Genomic DNA, 5,020 nt, shown 5'->3' with positions numbered 1-5,020 from the left:
TTTCCATAGATCTTCACGCCTTGTGCAAAATGAAAGTCTTATTCGCAAGTTTTATGTGTAGTCAGCTTGAATCTGGTGCCATGGTATAAATACATGCCCAAGGATTATTTTGTACAAAATTTTCCAAAAATAAGAGCAAGTCAAAATCTGCACCTCCTTTTTTTTACTCTAAGCATTTATATATTCTCACATAGCTTCTCAAAATTGTCCTTACTTCATTAGAATTATGTTTCTAAGTAATAATGCACAGATATCTTATTATATATATTATTAAAATACCTAATTAATTTATTCACTCAATACTTATTGAGCAAATACTATATACCAGTCATTGCCCAAAGAGATGAAGATAATGATGATAAACAAGATGCATGATCTTTTCTCTCAAAGAGCTGTCATCTAGTAAAGTAGCGCTTCTAAAATTTTAATGTTCACTCAATTTATAGGGGGAACTTTTATAAAATGCAGATTTTAATTGAATTAGTCAGACCGGGCTCTAAGAGTCAATTTTCTAATAAGTCCCCAGGAGATGCTGATACTACTGGTCCAGGAATCTCACTATGAGTAGGAAGGTATTTAAGCATACAAACAAGGAAACCAGTAATTATAGCCCAGTGCATGGTGGAGAAGTAGAAAGAAAATACAACACAAAGCCATCAGTGAGATAGTTGGAAAGAAAGTACGTATTGGAAATAGATCTTCCCATGTAAAAATGTATAATAAATAATAAAGATAGTCCTTTCTGGCTTTCTCCCACTGTGCAAGGGCACTAAGTGAACCAAGATGGTGGCTCCCATGGATCTGAAGTTGAAGAAGGCCTTCACAAAACTTCAAGACAAAGTTATTGACACTTAACAGAAGGTGAAGCTGAAAGACCTACAAATAGAACAGCTAAACAGAACGAAAAAGCATGCACATCTTACAGATACAGAGATTATGACTTTGGTGGATGAGACTAACAAGTATGAAGGTGTAGGATGAATGTTTATTCTTCAGTCCAAGGAGGTAATTCATAATCAGCTGTTAGAGAAACAGAAAATAGCAGAAGAAAAAAATTAAAGAATTGGAACAGAAAAAATTCTACCTGGAGTGGAGTGTGAAGGAAGCTGAGGACAAAATCCAGGAGATGGTGATGGTAAGAAGGGCACAGTAGGAAACATTTAGTGGAAGTTTCCTGCCCCTTCCCATTCCTGGCAAGGGCAGAGGGGACTGTGTGGTGAAACGTCCTCTCTTTTGTCATGATGGACACTTTATTTGAATGATCTGGAACCCTGTGTTTTCTATGTCAACCTGATACCTTTTGATTCCAACTCTATTTTTCTCTATGATTCCATTTCTATGTCACCCTGATACCTTTTGATTCCAACCCTGTGTTTTCTGTGTCACCTTGATACCTTTTGATTCCAACTCTGTTTTTCTGTCCTGGCTCTGCTTGCCACCCCTGCATCCTGAGCAGAGCCAGGGGTGAGTCACGAACTCTCAGGAGAGGGAAGATGCAATCCAGGACAGATAAGGGAGCTCTACCGGAGCCTACTACTAGTTTTGCTGGTTAGACCAATAAAAGGCATCTTTTCCCCAGCCCACTTTGCTCTCTCCAGCCGAAGGATGAGAACAGAGGGCCAGAGAGGCAGAGGCTTTCAACCTCAGCTCCCCCCTGTCCTGTCCAGAGCTTTGGCTCTGCTCCTTTCGCACTGAAGCCTTTCCTGCTTCTTTTCTCCTTTGAGTCAATCTTTCAACTTCTGAGCCTCCATGCAAATAAGGAAGAGAGAAGACCAGGAAGTGAAACTTGATGGCAGTCTGCCTAAAGATTCCTTCCCTGCTTCCTCCCAAACATTCCAAAAGAAAATGCAGTAATAAACCAGCAGCACCTCCAGGGCTGTCTCCCTTTGGCCAGTGGCATAAGGTGGACACTACAATCCCAATGCCCTACTGGCTTAGGGACAATGTGTATGTTGGAGCGGGCTTATACTGGCTCAGCAGAGTCAATTATTAAAAAATTGATAGAATTTTATTTCAAGCCAGTTGTGAAACACAGCCACTATTAAAAATCAAGTTATGTAAGTATATAATTAAATTATATTTAAAACAAGGATAATATTCAGAACTTACCCCTTCCTAAAAAATAATAATAACAATAAAGTATATGTGGAAAAATAGGCATATTCACTAAGTATGTTACAAAAGCCATATAAATATATCCTTGTTTAAAAACACTTAGCAAAATTAAAAATAAAATAAAAAATAAAAACATTTAATAAAATATATTCCTGATGGATTAGAGAACTAAGCACAATTAGATATTAGCAGGAACATAGAAAATGTGTAAATGAATACTCAACTAATCTAGAGATGGAAAAGAACTTTTGAGTTATAAAAGGAATGGGAAAAATCTGAAAAGTATTCAATAATATGACAATAAAATTTAAACATTATTGTGCTTCATAAAGAAAATGAAAAGGTAAGTCTGTTTTTTTTTAGGAAACCCAGTGAATGGTGGAAAACAACTCTCTCTTCATGGACATAGTTATATCTGGACTCTGAATTAATTAATAAAGGCATTTATTTATGAACTTCATCCAAAGCCAGTAGATCAATCTTCACAAAACCATTATCTTCCTTTGATCCTATACACACACTTAAAATCTGCAGTGACTATGCTCCAGTACTAAAAAAAATTGAAACCAGGTATAGGCACTGAAGACCCTTGACAACTGGACCCAATTCCACCTACTTTTCCACTATTACATTCTACTGCTTCTTTCATGAACTCCTCACTGTAGCACTTTAACTAGTCTACTTTTTTCTTCCATTGTGCCTTTACTATACTGTTTTCCAAATTTATAATACTTTCACCCTCACCTCTGCTTCTTCAAACCCAACAACGCATCCAAGTACAACTCACATTCTACCTTTTTTGCTATTTGGCCAAAACACTACACCAAAAATGTATTTAGACTTCATGGGAATTTCACAGTACATGATACCTGTGAGAACTTTAAGGAACTGAACAGGATGCCCTGGTTTGAAACCATATAGGTGCAAGTCCTATAGTACAATGTGAATTTCATGTTTTGGAAAACAGAGAACGTCAAAAGGCTTAGCGTAGGACCTTGCATCTTTGTGCTCCAAATAAATAACCACTGAATTAATGCCTTGGCCTGTGGGTAAAATGCTAACCACATAGCTTTAAGTATTCTTTTTTTTTTTTTTCTCATTAAACTTTTGTTTTAATGGGTCTCAAAATTCTGTGACAGATTTTTGGTCAAGCTGTTTCCATGAAAAAGTACTGATTTTAAAAACTAATAAAACTGCCACACACACACACAAAAAAACAAATGGTCCACAAAACATTCTCCTTTCCTTCTGAAGGTTTTACAATGCATTGTCATCTTTAACCAGCCTTTTACTATTAAACTTCAATGGCCAATTGACACAAACAGTTCTGAGACCGTAAGAGCTTTGCTACTGCTTTTTTCTAAACCATCTAAGAACCTTAGAATCTTTATACCAGATTTTTCCTAAAACCCAAGTGTGCCAATGAATTCCACTGATGTTCTATATTTCATAAAATTAGGTACTTTCTATTGCTAAATTTTCCTTCCTTCAGATTATAAAGAATTACTGCATTTTTAACAAAAATTTTAAATTCCTAACAGAATTTTTTAACTCTGCTATGTTCCATATTATGCACTAGGGAAACTTAAAAACTGTATTAGGGAATATTACTCTAAAAATAACTTTTATTCTTTTTAATATATTACCTTTTTATTGATGGATTGATTCATTTACCTTCTAAAAAAGATTTCTCTCTATTTTATGTATAAATAAATATACATTATTTATGTATAATGTACATATTTACTCTATTTTTTGTATACATGGATTCAAGCTTCACAGTTCAGTTCTTTATAATGGTTTCTTCATTAGTCTCTTACGTAGTTTCATTCTTAGATGGGATCAGGGCTAATATAATCTCCAAGTTTTTTCATGATTAAGTATGCCAGTATTGCATTTTGTACTTGGATAATAACTTGCCTGGTTACAATATTGTTAAGACATGCTTTTCGCTTAAAATTTTGTAAATATTGTTCTATTATCTCCTGGCACTTCATTTTTCCATGGAGGCATTTGAGGCCAACCAAATTTATTCCCTTTGTAATTTCTTGAATACCTAATGAATTCTTTCTTTATCCTTGAAATTCAATCACTTTACCAGAATGCCATGAAATAGGTTCCTCTAATGAATTTCTTGAAAACAGTGTGCTTTTGATTTGTGGGTACTATTTTTAATTTCAGAAATATTTTCTACTATTATATAATTATGTTTTAGTTCCATTTGTTGTATTTTCCCTTCAGTGAAACATTTATCTTTATTTTGGATCAACATTTCCTATATGCCATGAACTTTAATGTCTTTGATTTCTTTGCATCTACCCTGTCATTTCACTGAGACTAGTTCATGGCTTTCTTCTATCACTAATTTTATTTTCCACACTATCTAAACTGTTCCTATGACTTCTATTTAGTCATCTCTGTAATGGTGTCACTTTGGTCCTCTGCTTACTTAATTCTACAATCTCTCCTTTCAGCTCATTCACACTTAATCATGTCATATTGAAGTGTTCCCTCATTAAAATTACATTGTCTTTAGCATGAAACATATGTGGGAAACTTTCTTCTGTTTTTTTCTTTGAGTTATACTTTCTTCTAGAACGAATTTTTCCATCCTTTCTGTTTTATGCCTGTCTTTATTTCTGCTCTAGTGTTTTTGCATACTTTCCATGTTTGTTTCATGTGTGTGGTTTTTTTTTTTTAAGGTATTTTACTTGTCCTGGCATAGGGTAGGCATTTTTTTGTTGATACTTCTTCCAACTTACCTGAGGCCTGTTAGACTTGTCCTTAAGACTTCATTTGAGGAGTGACGGTGGGTATCCTAGCCACATTCTTGTAGCCTAAAAGCCTGTAACATGGGGAAATTCTCAACTGAAGTATCAGTGTCTTGGTTTGAGAATTTGATCTC

At 34.9% G+C, this 5,020-nt stretch overlaps 1 pseudogene; it reads left to right on the top strand.

The window, feature by feature from the left end:
• Positions 1–761: 761 nt before the first annotated feature.
• Positions 762–1,153, top strand: LOC118553254 (prefoldin subunit 1 pseudogene; annotated as a pseudogene).
• Positions 1,154–5,020: the final 3,867 nt, after the last annotated feature.

Source organism: Halichoerus grypus, chromosome 1, assembly GCF_964656455.1.
Source record: "Halichoerus grypus chromosome 1, mHalGry1.hap1.1, whole genome shotgun sequence".
Lineage (NCBI taxonomy): Eukaryota > Metazoa > Chordata > Mammalia > Carnivora > Phocidae > Halichoerus > Halichoerus grypus.
Note: the sequence above shows the minus strand (reverse complement) of the source record. Positions and strands in the feature narration are given on the sequence as shown.